The sequence below is a fragment of the Rhineura floridana genome, chromosome 4 (assembly GCF_030035675.1).
Source record: "Rhineura floridana isolate rRhiFlo1 chromosome 4, rRhiFlo1.hap2, whole genome shotgun sequence".
Classification (NCBI taxonomy): Eukaryota; Metazoa; Chordata; class Lepidosauria; order Squamata; family Rhineuridae; genus Rhineura; species Rhineura floridana.
Genome location: NC_084483.1, coordinates 204,709,180 through 204,729,213, shown reverse-complemented (window position 1 = coordinate 204,729,213; position 20,034 = coordinate 204,709,180).

The following is a 20,034-nucleotide window of genomic DNA, read 5'->3' as shown; positions in this document are numbered from 1 at the left end:
CTTGTAGGAAACCCTCCCTGCTAAGAGAAACATTCAAAAACCAGAAACCTAGTGGTGGCTGGTCCTGCTGTGTCTGTTGGGGAGGAAGGCAGGGCGGTCAACAGTAGGTAAAGCCAGAAGCAATGACAGGTGGAGCTAACTAATTCTTCCTTGAGGCGTAAGAGCATAAGAAAAGCTTGCTGGATCAGGCCAATGGCCCATCCCTAGTCCAGCATCCTGTTCTCACAGTGACCAACCAATTGCCTATGGGAAGCTCACAAGCAAGACCTGAGTGCAAGAGGGATCTCCCCTCCTGCAGCTTCCAGCAAGTGGTATTTGGAAGCAGACCACCTCTGACTATGGAGGCAAAGGATAGCCATCGTCTGTTTTTGTGATGTTTTAAACTGTTTTTAGTTCTTTTGTTTGCTGCCCTGGACTCCTCCTGGGAGGAAGGGTGGGATATATATCAAATAATAAATAAATAAATAAAAGGATGTAAACAAATTCTAGTCTTATGTGAGAGGGAGAAAAACCTTTGTCTATTCTTTTCAGACCACACATAATTTTATACACTTCTATCATGTCACCTCTTACTCACCTTTTCCCTAAACTAAAAAGTCCCCAACCTTTTTTCATAGGGGAATCTCTCCACCCCCTTGATCATTTTGGTTGCCCTTTTCTGAACCTTTTCCAGCTCCACAATATCCTTTTTGACATGAGGCCTCCAGAACAGTACATGGTCTTCGAAATGCGGCCCACCATAGATTTATAACAGCATTATGATATTGGCAGTTTTATTTTCAGTTTCACCCTAAGATAGAGTGTGCATTAAAATGCATATATCAGTGAAAATAACATACAAAAATGCTTTACATTAGGGTAAATATAAATATGAGGGAAATGTTTTGTGAAAATCTGTAGAAGGGTCAAAACTGCATCCAAAAATGTGTTTACTGGGAGAAATTCACACTAATATGCTGATGAATTTTCTTGAGGACTTTGCATTTTTAAAAAAGAAAACCTGATGTGAAAATGTGGGGAACTGGAGATCGGAAAAATGAGAAACTGCAAGGAACTGCACCTGTCAGATTTGCCCATCCCAAGCACAGTGCAACAAAACTGACAGCAATAAACCAGGGAAACCAAAACATCATTCAAAGCCTAACAGATATACTGATTCCTGGTATGTGCAGACTACGTCTACCAGTACGGATCAAACATTGATGGGTACAGCAATAAGAGGTAATTTTCCCTGTGGGAATTTTAGTGTTTGTGAAAATTGCAAGAAAGGAGGATTATTTGTGAACCCAATTAATCATGCTAAATTCTTTTATTATGGTTTCTTTAATTGTAACACAAAAGGGGTTGTTTATGCTATCATTTGCCCTTGTAAATATATATATATATATATATATATATATATATATATATATATATATATATTGGGATGACAACTACAGCTATTAAAATCAGAATATGCAAACATAAGAGTTGCATCAGGACTCGAAAAATGCAAGCCCCTCTGGTTCAACACTTTGTGGACTGTGGACACGATGTGCGAGATCTAAAATGTTGTTGCCGGAAATGATACAAGTTCAAGGACATCACCTACATCATAGACTACATCAAAGAGAACTATTTTGGATCTATACACTTACTACAAAAGTACCAATAAGTCTTAATGAAGATATGAACTGGATGGTGATGAATTAGAAGACATTTGTGTAGGAATGTATAACTAGTTTGTGTATTTATAAGGTTATATTAGGTTTATAGGTTGGCCATTGTGTTTTAATCACCAGCTTTGTTACATTAAGCGATACTACCTGTGATGGATGTTTGGGATATCCCTTTAAAAGTTTTTCTCTGATCTACAAACCTGCAAAGTTTGTTAAAAAGAAATGGCTCTATGCTTTTGCATTAAGAATGCTGGAATAAAGCAAAGTTACAGCATAATTTTATTAAATTGGTGAGTACAGTATGCTGGTCATAAAATAGCTTTTTATTTTTATTTTTATTAAATTGAGTATAGAAAGTATTAGATTTTTATTTTATATACATTTGCTCTTTATTACATTAGGTTTAAATTGGAAAGACAGTCTTGCAATGTTCACATAGTTGGATAGTATCTTCTATATATATTTTGGTGTGGCATTCAAGAAATCCCCTTATTTCTGCAGTTTTAAATGGTGAGTTTGTATAAGATTTTTTTAAATTTAGATTAATATTACATTCCAGTATTTAATTTTTTTTATCTTTGCTGGAGTTGTGCTGTGAATTGTATTGTTACATAGATTTATGCTGAATTGTATATCTGTTCTTTGTACATTGACTGACCACTGAAGAAGACTTTGACGAAATGTGTTTGGTCATATGTTTTGATATTGTATTTCAGGACTTGTTTTTGTATATACTGGCTATATTTACTTTTGCACATTAAGGTATGACAGATGTGGATATGTTATCCATGTTTTTCATTTTCTACAAAGGATCCACATCCATATCATTGGCAGTTTTGAGACAGAACTTACGTTAGTCTCCTGCAGGAAAAAAAACAGAAGGTCTGATACCAAATGTTAGTCATACCCAGAGTAGACCCATTGAAGTCAATGGGTTCTTGGATTTCAGTGAGTCTGCTGCAACTATAACTAATGGTGGCCATTGCCGGAGTCTTGGACTGCTTTAAAAACTAACGTATTTATTATGGTAGGTAAGGTTTCTTGGACTAGAGCACACTTCATCAAATGCATAAAAATGTTGTACTGATTTGCAGGTATGTAGGCGTGAGAAAGAGACAGAGGTAAAGACATAGTCCGGGGCCCCATCTGCACTACGCATTTAAAACACTATGACACCACTTTAACAGTTGGAGGGGGAGTGGGTGAGAGGGTCAGACGAAGCTGCCTTATACAGTGTCAAGCCATTGATCCATCTAGTTCAGTTCTGTCTACACTGCCCAGCAGCAACTCTCCAGAATTTCAGGTACAGTCTCACCCAGTCCTACCTGGAGTTGCCAGGGATTAGACCTGGGACCTTCTGCAAGCAAAGTAGATGCCGTGCCAGCAAGTTATGAGATGATGGGTATGGGAGGATGGGAAGGGAAAAGGAGAGGTAAGCCAATCTAATTTGGATTGGCTTAGTAAAAGGATGAGCTATATCCAGTTGTGGGGGAGGAATAACAGCTAATTTATGAGACAGTTTTCATATGAGCATGGCAGAGCCACCAGAGCATCTTATTAACTAGGAGGTTCTTTTAAACTAGGGTACGATTGGCCATACTGGCTGGGTTGTTGGAAGTTGGGAGTCCTTTTTCATTTCCACCAGCTCCTTCTGACATGTTGCTCTCCCGCACCAGTGCCTTGCTCTGCCTTTGGCTGTCTAATCTAGATGAATCATCAAAACCAAAGGGATGTTGATTTTGGCTGGCTTGGCTATGGCTCTGTAGCCAGTCGTATATTTTGCCCTGCGCAGAGACTGAAGGAGCCTACCTGGTTGGGGTAAATTGAGCATGGCTGGTACAAATAGAAGAAAGAAGGATAACACAATGGACATTGAAAATACTGTTAATACGGACAAGAGAAGATAAGGAAAGCGTAACTGAACAGCATTTATGTAAGCCACATGAACATCCACATGACATTCTTCTTAGGCATTCTCCCTGTAAAATAGCCGACTCCATGACCATAAGCACCATGGAGTCTTCAGCTTCCATATCCATCCAGAGATCTCAACCACCACTCCACCATAAGAGCTCATGGCCTTGCCTTCGTTGTCATGCTGTTGGTCATCGAATCATAGAATAGTACAGTTGGGAGGGGCCTATAAGGCCATCCAGTCCATCCCCCTGCTCAATGCAGGAATCCAAATCAAAGCATTCCCGACAGATGGCTGTCCAGCTGCCTCTTGAAGGCCTTCAGCGTCAGAGAGCCCACTACCTCTCTAGGTCATTCGTTCCATTGTGGTATGGCTCTAACAGTTAGGAAGCTTTTCCTGATGTCCAGTCGAAATCTGGCTTCCTGCAACTTGAGCCCACTATTCTGTGTCCTGCACTCTGGGACCTTGCAGGTGGTGGCATGAGATTTCTGGTGGCCATGAATGAAGCATGATGTCAAGAAGTACCTCCTGCTCTACTTGCCTGAGGGCCAACCATACTTCAGGGCTCCCAGCTGGGTTGTTGGAGCCGCTCCCCATGCCTGAGGGTCCTTGGCAGATGGTCATCCTGGACTTCATCACTGATGTACCCCCTTCTCAGGGGAAAGCCACTATCCTGGTGGTGGTGGACACCTTTAGCAAGATGGCCCATTCTATTTCCTGTGCCAGTGTTCTGACAGCCCACAAGACGGCGCAATTCTTCATCCAGCATGTGTTCTGGCTACATGGGCTCCTGACCAGCCTTGTCTTGGACTGGGGCCCCCAGTTCATGGTCCGGTTCTGGTGTGCCTTGTAGCAGCTCTTGCAGAGCAAACTAAAACTGTCATCATCACATCACCCCTATATGGGATAGGGGATGTCTTCAAGCAGAGGCTGGACAGCTATCTGCGGGAGATGCTCTAGCTGTGGATTTCCTGCTGTGAGCAGGGTTGGACTCGATGGCCTACAAGGCCCCTTCCAACTCTATGATTCTATGATTCTATTCTATGATTCTATGGATGGGCAAACTGAGAAAGTGAATGCCACTCTGGAGCAGCACCTCCACTGCTATGTGAACTAGCAGCAGGACAATTGGGTGTCTCTATTGCCCTGGCTGAGTTTGCCTACAATAACTCAGTTCATGCCTCTGCCCAGTGAACTTCCTTTTCCACCAACTTTGGCTACCACCCCCGAGCCCTCCCCACATCTCCCTCCTCCCTGGCAATACCAGCAGTGCCAGAGTTTGTTCAAGAGTTGCAGGCGATGCACCAGCTGCTACAAGAGCAGCTGGCAAGAGCTAAGGCCACTTACAAGAGAGTAGCCGACCAGCACTGACAGCCTGGCCTTGAAATACAGGTGGGGGATAGGGCATGGCTCTCAACCTGTTATCTGCCTTGCCAGAAATTGAAAGCTAGGGGGGTGGAGTCCTTCGAAGTAGAGGCTCAGATCAATCTGGTAGCTTTCCGGCTTTGTTTGCCCACTTCCATGAAGATACACCCTGTGTTCCACTGGCCCTTGCTAACTTTAGAGGAAACGCCAAGCCCCTGCCAGGCGTCCTACGCCCCCCACCACTGCCAATCCTCATCGACAGAAAGGAGAAATATGAGCTGGAACAGATCCTGGACTCCTGCTGGCTTTACAGAATTTACAGTATTTCATCCACTGGAAAGGCTTTGGACTGGAGGACCAATCCTGGGAGAAGGCATTCGATGTACATGCACCGGACTTGGTGACAAAATTCCATGACATATACCCTGACAAGCCCAGGCTGCCAGGATGAGGAGGGGCTCAGCATGGGGGGGGGATGATGTCGTGAGCCATGCTAGCCAGTGGTGGACCAACGCACAGGAGGGAGGAGGAAGACTTGGACTGGGACGTCCCAGCTGGGGAAGGACCCAGCGAGGGGAGGGACATCGAAGCAGCTCTGTTCTGAGTGTTGACAGGCCACCTTCAGCTGTCCCAGACAATCCTTGTGTGAGGAACCCCCGGACTGGCCCCTTACTCCTCCTCCTCCTTTGCTGCCAGACATCTCTCCCCTTGTGGAGGGAGAGGACGGGACTGATGCCAGACTCTGCCTCTGCCCAAGTCCAGGAGGTAGGTGTGGCGGGAGATTCAACAAGCCCAGCTCAGGAGGAGTTCGCACTTACACGCCCGCCTCCAACCATGGCTTGGGGTACACGCAAGCAGGGGGCCTCCCAGCCCTACTTAAGCTGGGCAAGAGAGGAGGGTTAGTTGCTGAGTCAACGTCTTAATGTCGCCAAGATGTGCCTAGTTAGTTAGAGAGGGATGCTGAGCTCTGAGTAAGCTGTAGGTAGATTCATGAAGCTCTCTGAAGTGAAACTTTCTCTTACTTCAATAAAAGGAAAAACTACAGCCGTGTCTGAGTCTCAGTTCCTCGAGCTCAGGCAGGACACACGAAAGAGGAGCCAGAGGCATTGCCTTTCCTGCCCAACGGTTTGGTGGCACCATCATGGATGCATCTCCTCAATAAATCCACATGCATGTCTTTGGCATATCCTGTGTGTTTCTTTGATGGGCTGGTGAGGTGTGGGTGGAGTCAGGAGAAAAGTTTTTGGGGGGAATATACATTTTTCAGTGCTTAGAGTTTCTAGACCATTTTCCTTTATACCCAAGTCCATTACAATTCTTACTGCAATTATCTTCATGCTGCATGTTGGAAAGTTGTCATGGGGGGGAGAATATACATTTTCAGTGCCAGTTGAACAGTGCTTAGGATTTCTGGAGCATTTTCCTTTATACCCAAGTCCTCTACAATTTATCTTCATGCTACAGGTCTATTTACACGAGGGCTGAGCCAAAACATGGGGTGAGTTTTGCAACCCTTTTCACCTCCCGAGAAAGGACAGTCAAATGGTGACAGTGCTAAAGAAGCAGCCAATAGTATTCAAGCCTGGCCAGAGTTTTCTATAATCTTAGAAGGGGGGTGTAGTTGTGACTCTCTTGAAGGGACCCTGCACTTCTGAATTTGCCAGGACACCACTGTTTCCATGTTAGCAAACACAAAGCTAAAAGGCTCCACTGAATGAGGCAGGATTTCCTTTCTGTGCTTACCCCCTTCATAGATTTAGGATGATTCCTTCTTCACCTGGGGACGGCAGTTCACTGGGCGCCCAGGTTCCTGCACCAGGAGGTTTCAACGTCAGCCCACCCCCTTGGTACCACGCCTCTCCCTTCCTCCCAGAGCATTTTTTATAGAAGCCTCTGAGCCAGCTTTAGGGTCATTCGCCACAGCTTCATCTCACTCTAGCTGTTTTCTACCAGAGTCTTTACAAGCAACTCTACAAGGAATGGGACCTTGGCTGCTTTCAGACATGGGGCTTATGGTGTCAGTTTTGTGGCTTAAAATGGTAGCGCTTCTGTCCCAATTTGCAAAATTCGTTTCACACTGCAGTACCTGTTGCATTAAGGAACTGAGGCTTTGTTGGCCGATATGCCACCATTTTGAGCAAATGTCTTTCACACTGCTGCAATGAACAATGTCGTGTTTCTGTCCCTCACCCGTCATACACATGCGCACTGTAGCTCCCCCATAATTCGCTGTCTGAGTTATGCGGGGGTACATTCATATGCTGGTAATTCCTCAGCTGTGGATTGAGGCTGAACTTCTAAACAGAATTTGAATGTATAGTTTTTAAAGAAACCTCATTCAGCTCTATCTTCAGGATTTGATGGTTGCTTTAAAAAGAAGAGTCCAAACCATATTAATCCACAGGAGGAGGCAGCGGCAGAAACGGAGGAAAGGGAAGCTACTGCCTGCCCCTGCGCTAGAATGCCCGCACAATTTCTTCAGGCAAAAAAAAAAAAATGTCCACAAAAGTGCCAAGCTAAAGATTCCAAAAGATTCAACCAGGCTATTTTTTATTCTGGGGGGAGAAGGAGCGCACCGTAGCAATGGGGCACCCTCTCTCTACAGGTCTTGCAGGGGGTGTCGGTGTGGGAAGAGGTGCTCCTGCTTGGTCTCATGCTGCCTTTCTCTTCTTCCTGCAGCGTGCAAGGGCAAGGCGACCTGCAAAGGCATTGCATGAAGAAACTGCTCTGACTCCTGTTCGGAGAACTGTGACGCCTTCGGAACCTGTGACTGCTCCACGCTTGGCAAAGTCTGCTGCGTGCCTCACAAGAAAGGCTGAAGGGGAAGGAAGCTGCCCCACGGAGGAGGAGCCAGAGGCGCTACCTTCCCTGCCCAGCTGTTTTGAAGGCGCCATCATGGATGCATCTCCTCAATAAATCCACATGGATGTCTTTGGCATGGCCTGTGTGTTTCTTTGGTGGGCTGGTGAGGTGTGGGTGGAGTCAGGAGAAAGGTTTTGGGGGGGGGATATACATTTTTCAGTCCTTAGGGTTTCTAGATCATTTTCCTTTATACCCAAGTCCATTACAATTCTTACTGCAATTATCTTCATGCTGCACGTTTATCTACACAAGAGCTAAGCCAACACTTGGGGTGATTTTTGCAAGCATTTTCACCTCCTGCCAAAAAAGTGCTCCTTTTGTCAGTTTGGAAGTGGGTTGAACAATGTTCAAGAGCATCTGGACTCCCTTCCCTAGCTACCATTCAGGGAGTATCCCTCAAGCTCCGCTCTCCAGCTCCTGATTTGGCAGCTGTACCTGCTTTCCCTCTCCCTGGTACCATTCAGCCACTCCCATTCAGAGTGAGGGCAGTATGATGCAGGAAGCATTGCCATCACTCTGAATTAGCTTTCTTTGCATTCAGTGAGGTCGTCATATAGCAAATGAGCACAGGACAACATCAGTATTGCCAGGAGTGAAGAATATTTTCTAAGAAATGGTGCTGCAGCAGTAGCGACTGGTAATGCAAACAGTGTTGGATGAGGTGTTTGTGCAGAAGGAAGTAGGGTACAGGCAGGTGGACATTTTTGTGAGTGGGTTATACATTTTCAGTGCTTAGGATTTCTGGGGCATTTTCCTTTACATCAAGTTCTTTACAATTCTTATCGGATTTACCTTCATAGTGCAGGTTTATCTGCACAAGGGCTGAGGCATACCTTTGGGTGACTTTTTAAAACAGTTTCACCTTCCTTTTGATAATTTTGATAATTTTCTCCCTAACATCCATTCAGTTATCAACCCCCGAGTTCTGCTCCCTAACTCGTAGTTTGTCAGCTGTAACAGCTACTCCTCTTCCCAGCACCATTCTGTGACACCCATTCAGAGCAAGGGCAACATGATGCTGTAAGCATTGCCATCACTCTGAATTAACTTTATTTGCCCTCAGTGAGGTTATCACATAGCCAGAAGCCAATAGCCACAAGATAATATTCAGTATTTTCAGGAAGAATATTTTTTAAACAAATGTGCAATAGAATACACTGAAACAGTACAATCCACTGGAGGTGCAAAGTGGAATGAACAATGAGAATTCTGTGTCTGTGTGCTTGGAAGTTCCTTTGGTTCCCTTTCCTCAAAGAAAAAACTCTTTGCACTGAAAATGCTACCAATTGCATCTGTTGGATATCAGTTTAATTGTCATGGCTTCTCCCAAAGAATCCTGAGAAGTGTCATTTGGTGAGGGTGCTTAAAATTCCTTATCGTTTCCCACCCCCCCTGGGGAGACATAAGAACCTGAAAAGAGCCTGCTGGATCAGGCCAATGGCCTATCTAGTCCAGCATCCTTTTCTGAGACAAGAAAAGCGACATAAGCTAATGGAATAGATTGTCCCAGAAGTTAAGAGCAACAGAGAGAGGGATGAGCATTCAAAAAGAATCCTGCAGATCAGCCAAGGCTTAATCCACGATAATATATTGTAAGACTGGCAAATCCAATCGTTCAGGAGGTCATAGAAACATAGAATAGTAGAGTTGGAAGAGGCCTACAAGGCCATCGAGTCCAACCCCCTGCTCAATTCAGAAATCCAAATCAAAGCATTCCCGACAGATGGCTGTCCAGCTGCCTCTTGAAGGCCTCCAGAGTCAGAGAGCCCACTACCTCTCTAGGTCATTGGTTCCATTGTGGTATGGCTCTAACAGTTAGGAAGTTTTTCCTGATGTTCAGTCGAAATCTGGCTTCCTGCAACTTGAGCCCACTATTCTGTGTCCTGCACTCTGGGACCTTGCAGGTGGTGGCATGAGATTTCTGGTGGCCATGAATGAAGCATGATGTCAAGAAGTACCTCCTGCTCTACTTGCCTGAGGGCCAACCATACTTCAGGGCTCCCAGCTGGGTTGTTGGAGCCGCTCCCCATGCCTGAGGGTCCTTGGCAGATGGTCATCCTGGACTTCATCACTGACGTACCCCCTTCTCAGGGGAAAGCCACTATCCTGGTGGTGGTGGACACCTTTAGCAAGATAATAATAATAATAAAATAATAACATTTTATTTTTAGGCCGCCTATCTGGCCGAATGAACGGCCACTCTATAGATGGCCCATTCTATTTCCTGTGCCAGTGTTCTGACAGCCCGCAAGACGGCGCAATTCTTCATCCAGCATGTGTTCTGGCTACATGGGCTCCTGACCAGCCTTGTCTTGGACTGGGGCCCCCAGTTCATGGTCCGGTTCTGGTGTGCCTTGTAGCAGCTCTTGCAGAGCAAACTAAAACAGGGAACTGCAGCATGCAGGGATGGTCAGTCCTGCCTGCCCAAGCAGCATTCCCAGTGAAGATTGCCCTCACATTGCAGTTACATGACAGCTCCCCTTGGCACCAATGAGAGCTTCCCCCTGTGTTTGAAGGCTAATAGCAACACATGGACCAATTTCCATTGGGGTCATGGTTGAGGAGGGAAGGGTTAAAGCCTCTCTGCCAATGTCCTACTGTTGAAATGAAATTTCACAGGGGATGAGGATACCTACTTTTGATTTTGGGGGGGGGAATTGCCAGGGTTGATAACGTATTAGCATCCCATGTACTTTGGGCCTTAGCAATACGGTAGGAGTTCAGGACCCTGGACAGCTGCCAGTGAAAGAGGGGAGTGGGATGCTGGGGGCTTGGAGCCCCAGACAAGGGTTGTTGCTTGAGCAACTATCTATCTAGAACAGGGGTGGGCAACTTCAGGCCCCAGGGGCCAAATGTGGACCTCCATGTTTCTCTATGTGGCCCTTAGGACTCTGTCTAGGCCACACCCTCCTAGGCCACACACCCCTCTGGCCCAGCTCAGTGATTTTTCCCAGTGATAATGTTTCTTCCTTGCTTGCATGGAGAGTGATGTGCCTCTGGCTACACCCACTTTTTATTTATAATTTCTTTCATTTATGGATCGCTTCCCACATCCCGAAGAATCTGCAATACAATAAAAGCATACACAGGACAATGGCATATATGAAAACATACAAAATATTAGGGGCTATGCCCATGCTTGCTTCGCTTACTAACCCCACTAACATCCACCTCCCTCCCCTTAAACCTTGCCAAACCCCCACTTCCCTTAGACGGGACATCAGCCAGGCAGAATGAAGAGTTGGCCCATGCAAGGCAACAACTACGGAGAATGAGAGGTCTGGCCTTTCTGGCCACCTCAGGCATTCCCTCTTGTCAATGCAGTCAGCCACTACGGGGGGCAGGTCCAGGAGCTGGGGGCCAGCTCCAGGAGCTGGGTTACAGCTCCAGCCTGTTCTGGCTGTCCCTTGGCAGCTTGCCTGGGCTTCCCATCCACTGCTTTTCATGACACTTTAGCTTGCAGTGCCACCTGTCTGTGGCCAAACGTACTGCAGTGTGATGACTTACATTTTTATTATATCTTCCTGTACTATATTTTTGTAAACTTCATGCTGCAGTTCTGAGTACCACAGCCAGATGGCACTGTGACTATAGTGTGATGACCTGTCCTGGGAGGTGGAGAGCTGGAGAGTGAGCAACCAGGAAGTACTGGCATCTAGCCAGGTCAACAAGGCTTCTGTTTGAGCTCCCAATTGTCCCTTTGCAGCCGTGTCTATACCTGCCCATACCTGACAACTCAAGACAGGTGTAGGGCATATGGGTGTGGTTTGTGGGGAACAGCTTCATAGGGTTGTTTTGAGGCATGTAGGAGCTGTACCACCAGTGGGAAGGGGGCTGAACATGGCTTCAAAGCCAGTGGCGTCACTAGGGTTGGTGTCACCTGGTGCGGTAACTCATGGTGTCACCCCCATGGACCTCCTCCCGTACCAGACCATACAGAATCCTTAGTAATGTTTTTTGTACTAATGTTACTCGTAAATCGTAATTCCCATATATCACTGAATGTAATGGCAACAGTAGTGACATAAACAACTAGCAAAATTAAAATTACACCTTTAAATTACAATATCATACGCACAGCCCAAATTCTTGCTCTTATCACTAACAGGAGTTAATTATCTTGCATATGCCCATAGTAAATTTTCAGATACTTTCAGACCCTCAGCAATTTTCAAGTGGTCTATGTAGAAGAAAGGTTTGGGAACCCCTGGAATAAGACATCTGCTTATGTCCCTATGCTGCTCTCACCCCTCATTTAGGTGCCTGGGATGCATGTGTGTGGACACACCTCCTTACAATTATGGAAAGTGATTCTTAATAATAAGTCTCCAGACACAAAGTTACATAGGTATTTATCAGTTGTTTAGTAGAAAATTCAGAACTGCAGGGTCCCTTCATGATAGTTGCAGCCACATACACCTTTTTTTGCTCGTGGATTAAGAATGAGATCTTTGCTAATGCATTCTCTCACAACAAACATCTCTAGGAGCCAATCAGCATGAAACTGGAGAGCGTTAGCAACTGAGAAGAGTCTTCTCAGTGGCTGACTCACCTCCTTTCACTCTGATTGGCTCCAATCTGCAGAAAAGGCAAGGAAGCATATTAGAAGACTCTTCTCAGTGACTAACACACTCCCTTTTCATGCTGACTATAGGATGCTTGGAGACATAGGGACCCTGCTCCCAAAAATGCAGAGGGACTAAGATCCCCTGGGCGACTACCCTCCTGGTGCTTATGGACATGACTGTAATATATTTTGTGACGTGCACGTTCGATATTATTTATTAAGTGTGTTTAGGATTACACTGATGGCATTCCCAAATATGTACTTTCACACAGACTTTGGTTTTCCATAACACAATGTTTGTCCAAGCCTCCACACTTGGTGGGGGGCACTACTTGCACACCCCTTCCATAAGCACATCAAAGTTGGATACACACCTGAACCAAGACCCAGACAAAAGGGCACTCAAAACAAAAAGGTAATTACAGTGGCTGTGTAGAACTTGTACAGTGGTTATACTGACTGGGCAGCCACTGTCCTTCACATTTTACAAAAGACTTTTTCCTATACAAAGATTAAATTTCTGTGTATGAAAAAGTAATATATGAAGTGGTCTCAATAGTGAGAAAAGTAAACAAGTGAATGGTGATCCAAATGTTTTTCATTCTCACGTTATGAAGCTAGCTGCCAGATGATGTATCACCTTCCCTACGCATGCAGCGTAGACTGAAAAAACAGCACCCAAGCCACCATTCAATACATGCACGTGTTCTTTCCAACGTGAATCTACAGGTCTCAAAAAGTAATGTGTGACAAAGTCCTCAAACACCTTATAACATGCCTCAAACATGGTCTCTTGTTCTACCAGCATGCCTTCACACCATCACTTTGCCAAAACATAAGGATAGGTAAATTGCTTTTAGGGAGGTTCACAATTATGATTTCCTATTTATTTAATCTAAAAATATTTAAAATACATAAAAACAGCCAGGGGAAGATATTGGAGAAATATAAAATAAATACAAATAAAAGAGGGGGGGAGGTGAAGAGACCTGAAATGTGCTACTCACCATCTCTCAGCCTATCCTCCCCTCAGGATGAAAACAATGGAGAACCATGACCACCCCCAGGAAGAAGGGCACACTTAAAATGTAGAGGAAAAAATCATCTACAACCATAGTGTGAAATCAAATACTTATTGGGACGCAGTATGAAGAAATATTTATATAAACATGACTATCAAATATGTTTATGAATTACACAATCTTTAAATATATTTATAGTGCAATCCGATGTTTGTTTACTCAGAAGCAAGTCCCAATGTATTCAATGGGGCTTACTCAAACTGGGAAGTGTGCAGAGAACTACAGCCTCAAGTGATAAGGAACTTGTTCTTTCAACTTGTTCTTTTAAGTTGAGACCTTATCCCAGTCTGAGTCTGTGTTGGAATTGCTTTTTAATATGTTTTTAAGCCTTTTCTTTTTTTTTTTAAAAAAATGTTTTTTTAAAGCTTTTAAAAAATATTTTCAAAGATGTTTTAATATATTTTAAAGTCTGTTTTTATGATGTTTTAAAGTGCTTTTAGTGCTTTTGTTTGCTGCCCTGGGCTCCTACTGGGAGGAAGGGCAGGATATAAATCAAATAAATAAATAAACTTCATTCACCCAACCCAAAATTCAGAATCATGCCTAGGCTGTTTTCCAACTGTTTATTCTTGTTTTATGGTTATTGGATTTTAAATGGCTTTATTTCTTGTTGTGTGCTGCCTTGGTTTCCAACCCTACCTCACAGGATTGTTGGAAAGACTACACACACACACTGCAGATGTATAAATACATACAGCCCATATAATAGTTTATTGTCAAACCAGTTGGTCATTGCAGAAAAATCAGTATTAGTTTTTAAAAAATCAGTATTCGTTTCCTACAGAATAAAAACTGTAATACCTAAGTAAGCCCTGCCTACTTGCTTTAAAATAGGACTGAAAGGGGGGGAGGACAGAAAGAGAACACAAACACAATTCTTTTTTACATTCACTCCAAAGTCCCATTGATTTTCAGCACATTCATAACCATGTCTACTCAAAAGTAAATCCTATTGAATTCAATGTGATTTACTCTGGAGATATGGGATTAGCAATGCTTTTACCCCCACAAAAGCAAGTACTGGGAAGGTTTTGAAAACACTGCCCAGGATCTGACTCCTACACACAAGAGGAGAAAAAACTGAAATGTATATACTTACCCAATTTATGAGATTTTCAGATAAACGGGGGGGAAACCACAATTTTCTGGCCTTGCAATGAGGTTTACTAGACACTGCCACAGGTCAAACAAACACTTCACTGATTGGCTGTAATCCTGAATGGGCGGGGTTAAAGCTACGAAGTGCTATACAGTAGTTTAAAAAAAGATTTAACGGGTGGGCTGGCGTTTTTATGTATATCTTGAGAACCGGACCACCTAGAAACTTAATTTTTTTTAAAATTAAAGCTGAGAGTCACCCCCCTCTGATGGTGTCACCTGGTGTGGTCTGCACCTCCCGCACCCCCTAGTGATGCCACTGTTCAAAGCCAGCGCTGCCCCAAACTCAGCCTCTTTGCTCTTTTGCGGCACCCAGCCTCCCTTCCTGCCATATGGGCTTTGCCGGTCACCAGCTGGGGCTGAGCAGGATTTTTTGGGTGGGATTCTGATTTCAGCTCTCTCTTGTTTTGCCTCCTTCATACTGTGGGGATTTGGTTCGACTGTTGTCCTGAGTGGTGCGGTTAATTTGCCTTATTGCCGTGGAGTTCAGGCAGGCGAGGAAGGCAGGGGGTAAACAACAGATGTACTGAGACATTTTTAGGCTAAGGGTGCCATGTAAGGAACTGCCACTGTTTTATGCTGGGGGGGGTACTGGATGTGGAGGCTGGGTGCACACCCAGGGCTCAGAACTATCACTAAAGCTAAAATGGTGCAACTGAGGTTATCCTACTTTAGACACATCATGAGAAGACATGATTCACTAGAAAAGACAATAATGCTGGGAAAAACAGAAGGGAGTAGAAAAAGAGGAAGGCCAAACAAGAGATGGATTGATTCCATAAAGGGAGCCGCAGACCTGAACTTACAAGATCTGAACAGGGTGGTTCATGACAGATGCTCTTGGAGGTCGCTGATTCATAGGGTCGCCATAAGTCGTGATCGACTTGAAGGCACGTAACAGCAACAACATCGTTGGATGGAGAGCAGCTGCTGATGGCTGTTTACATGCCCAGGGGACTGGAGGGATCCTTCCCTATGACATCGAGCTTAATCCTCACCTGCCCGAGTGGTTCAAATTTGGTTTGAATTTGGTTAATTGGACTGCAGTTTCTCCAAAACGTTTGTTACATTTTTTAAACAAATATGACATTACTTCAGTCTTAAATCTCACGAGTCTTCTTGGGGCATGGTGGCAATCCTTTGCGGCATGGCCACAAATTCCAGCTGTAAACATGTTCAGGAGACGGCAGGGATGTGGCACTTCCGTGTTACCTAAACCCACCTGCCAGGACTCTTACAACTGGGCTAACTGGTTCTGTGACTCTTCTAATTATCTTATATTTAATAAATATCACAATTTTACCATTTAATTTGCCTCTCAGGTCTTCTTTATAGATGTGCTGGCAATCATTCTTGTTCTCCTCCTCTGTTTAGCAGGGAGCGTTTAATATCATCATCACCATCTTTAATTATTTAATTAATTAATTATCTACCACCACCACCCCATTGCATTAATTGCTTGCTAAAAGATGGATGTCTTCTTCACTGTCAGTGGATGCACTTAATACGTGGATTGGTGATCCGTAAGAACTTTCTGAGCTGTTGGAAAGCCTTCGAGAAATTAGACCTCTAATTGCTTGTAACAATGGTTTGGCAGCTTGCTCCTACCAAACAAACCTGTTGCAGAGATGAGCTACTGGGTCATGATTCTGTGTATGAAGCATTAAGGCAGAGCAGGCTCATTTATTTTATTGCTCTTTGGTGGAGACAAAATACTCGCTCCTTTCTTAATGACTGCAATGAAGGGAACCCAACCTGCAACGAATACAGACATGACTTGGTAGCCTTTCTGTTTACATCATGCTTTTCATTCCAGGAAGGTGGATTTCTTGTTCCCTGGGAGCCTTTGCTCACGGGCACTCTCCATTCCTGTTTCAGAAGGAATGATCAGGCTTGGAGGTTAATGGAGGCCTAGTTGCTTTTAATCCTGCATATTTGTCAACAAACTTCCCTTTAATCAGTAGCAGTAATCACCTTTATTTTTAATAATCATCTGCCAGTCAAACTTAGTAACATAGTACCTTAATTTTGTTGAATTTCAACATTCTGATAAATTACGTTTCTCTCGATGCTAAAAGACATATGACATTCCAGGACACAATAGAGGAATGATAAGTACCAGATGTGCTGGGAATGTTGAGATGCAAAAAAGTGTATGTATATACGATCAGAGCCGGCCCCAGGCATGCCGGGGCCCTTGGGCACCAGCCTGCCGTGGGCCCTGGCACCCACACGCACGCATGCCCCACCTACTTACCAGGCGGGCAGAGGAGCGGGACGGCGGGCGGTTGAGGCGGATTGGACATCGGGTCAGCGAGCAGGGGGCAGGGGAGAGGGCCTCTTGGTTGCCAGGCCCGGCCTACAAGAGGTCGTTTGTATCTTTAAAAGTTGTGCAGGGGGAAGGGAGAATTCCACCTTGTGGTTTTTCCCATTACAGAGTTGCAAGAACACCTGCACTTGGCTGACTTTCTCTTCTCCTAAAGATACAGGATCGGTCTCAGGCCATGGACCTGGCAACCCTAGCCGTGCTGTGACATATGATGCTGTGGAAAAGCTGTTGAGTTCCGCATTCCCTGTGACTGTGTACATTTCTGTGAAGGAAGAGGAGGGCAGTGGGAGTGGAAGCAGGTCCCTTTGATTTGCCTCTGCCCAGGGAGGCCCAACAGCTTCCCATTAATCATTCGTCCATCCCACATTTTTTAGTGCATTTCCTGCAAAAACTTTGTTGCTGTAGTTTTTTCAATGGATTTGTAGTGCTATGGTGGCAGAGCAGATCAAAGCCCTCTTAACTAATTGAATCTCTCCTGCAAAATACTGTCTGGAGGTGACCTTTGTCAACTGGAATGCTGCCCTGCACGTAGCAGGGGGCTCTGGATGTGTCACAGCAGGCTTTAACCCCGATGCCTCTTTTTGGACCTTAACATCTGAATTTATTCCATGAACTTAAATGTCCTGCCATCTGTAGTTCTTCAAGGGGAGAGGTAAGGTCATTCTCATCAAACTACACTTCCCAGGATCCTATGAGGGGGGAGCCAAAATGGTTAAAGTGATCTCAAATAAATACAAGTTTTTAGGGTTGTTTAGGATTGCACCAAAAGTTCACAAGGAAACGCATTCAGTACAAAAAGGAACTTCTTGGGGATAGGGATGGCTGAGAATTTAGATTCAGTTTGCATTTGAAGCTGACTATCAAATTCTCACTTTCTGAAACAATATGACAACTGAAACACAGCCATCCTTCAACATTTGCAGTTATTTGAATTCCGTGATGCAGTTCGCCAACCAATGTTTACAAAAATGTATATGTTAGGGGAAAGAACATATGAGTGAAAATAACATGCAAAAATATATACTATGATGAGATATTGCAAATTATTAGGAAATTATTAAAATGCTGGAGAAGTATTGCCAGAATTTTTTTTAAAAAATTCACAAATTGATGCAGAAATGTGAAGATTTAAGATGGAGGAAAATGAGAAACTGAGAGAAATGAAATTGACTGACCTTTCCATCCCTACTTTGGGGGGGGGAGGAGGAACCCAAATATGTACCTCCGTATGTGCAAACACCTCATTCATCACTGTTGCTACTGATTCAGCACCATTTTCAAACAAGTTTTTCCACTCTTGGGAATACTAAAGTTGACTTGTGTTCATTTGCTATGTGATGACCTTAGTGAATGCAAAACAAGCTAATTCAGAGCGATGGCAATGCTTCCTGCATCATACTGCCCTCACTCTGAATGGGAGTGGCTGAACGGTACCAGAAAGAGGGGATGCAGGTACAGCTGCCAAAACAGGAGCCAGAGAGCGGAGCCTGAGGGACACTTCCTGAAAGATAGCTAGGGAATGTTTATAATTGTTGTAAACCGCCCAGAGAGCTTGGGCTATGGGGCGGTATACAAATCTAATAAATAAATAAATAAATAAATAAATAAATAAATAAATAAATAAATAAATAAAAGGGAAGGGAGTCCAGAACATTGTTCAAGATTGTTCAACCACCCCCAAACTGACAAAAGAAGCACTTTTTTGGCAGGAGGTAAAAATGGTTGCAAAAATCACCCCAAGTGTTAGTTAGTTCAGCCCTTGTGTAGATAAACCTGCAGCATGAAGATAATTGCAGTAAGAACTGTAATGGACTTGGGTATAATGGAAAATGCTCCAGAAATCCTAAGTACTGAAAATGTATATTCCCCTCCCCATGAAAACTTTGCCCTAACTCCACTCACACCCCACCAGCCCACTAAGGAAGGACACAGGACATGCCAAAGACATCCATGTGGATTTATTGAGGAGATGCATCCATGATGGCGCCTTCAAAACAGCTGGGCAGGGAAGGCAGTGCCTCTGGCTCCTCCTCCGTGGGGCGGCTTCCCTCCCCTTCAGAGTTTCTTGCCGGGCACACAGCAGACATAGCCCATCCGGGTGCAGTCACAGGTACTGTGGCGGGAATGGTATGGCGGGCAGGTTTTGTAGCAGCCGATTCCTCTAATGCTCCTGCAGGTTGGCTTGTTCTTGCAAGCTGCAGGAAGAAGAGAAAGGCAGCATGAGACCAAGCAGGTGCACCTCTTCCCACACCGACACCCCCTGCAAGATCTGCAGAGAGAGGGTGCCCCATTGCTATGGTGCGCTCCCCCGCCCTCCAGCAAGGAATTAAAAAAAATATTGTGGTTGAATCTTTTGGAATCTTTAGCTGGGGCTTTTGCTGCTATTGCTCTGGGGTCCACCTCCAGAAGTGGCAAGTGCCTCCTGGATGGTCCCTCTTCCGTCTGCATAGGATGCCTAGTTGGTATGACTGCCAGCTGACCAGACGTAAAACAAGAGCCTAGGAAGAACATTGGAAGCTGCCTTGTGCTGGCCCAGATATATCAGTACTGCCCACACTGGCTGGCAGTGGCTCTCTAGGGTTTCATTCAGGGGACATCCCCAACCACACCTAGAGCTTCCAGGGATCGACCCAATGCCATCTGGAGGTCCTCCCCCAAGACCCACCCACGGTCTAGGTTGTTTTATTTCAGTGTTGCCAAATACCCTTCTCATAGGCCATATGGGCCTGCAAGGACCTGCAGAGGGCCACCCCTTCTGATGGTTGCCTCCTTCCGAGAAATAAATCTGCCTGCTTCAGTTTTTTAGCTGCACACCTTTTCCCTGGGCATCTGCTAGGAGTTTTCCTCTCCAGCCCACCTGAGCGTGGGACCTTTGCTTAAAGTAACAGAGTTTTTAGTGTAATATTTTCAACTTGGATATATATACAAATGCTATAAAAATACAAATGCTGGATCCAGAGCAAGCTTGGGTGAAGTTCTGTTTGTTGCTTTCAAAACTATCCATCCATCCGTCCGTCCGTCCGTCCGTCCGTCCGTCCGTCTATCTATCTATCTATCTATCTATCTATCTATCTATCTATCTATCTATCTATCTATCT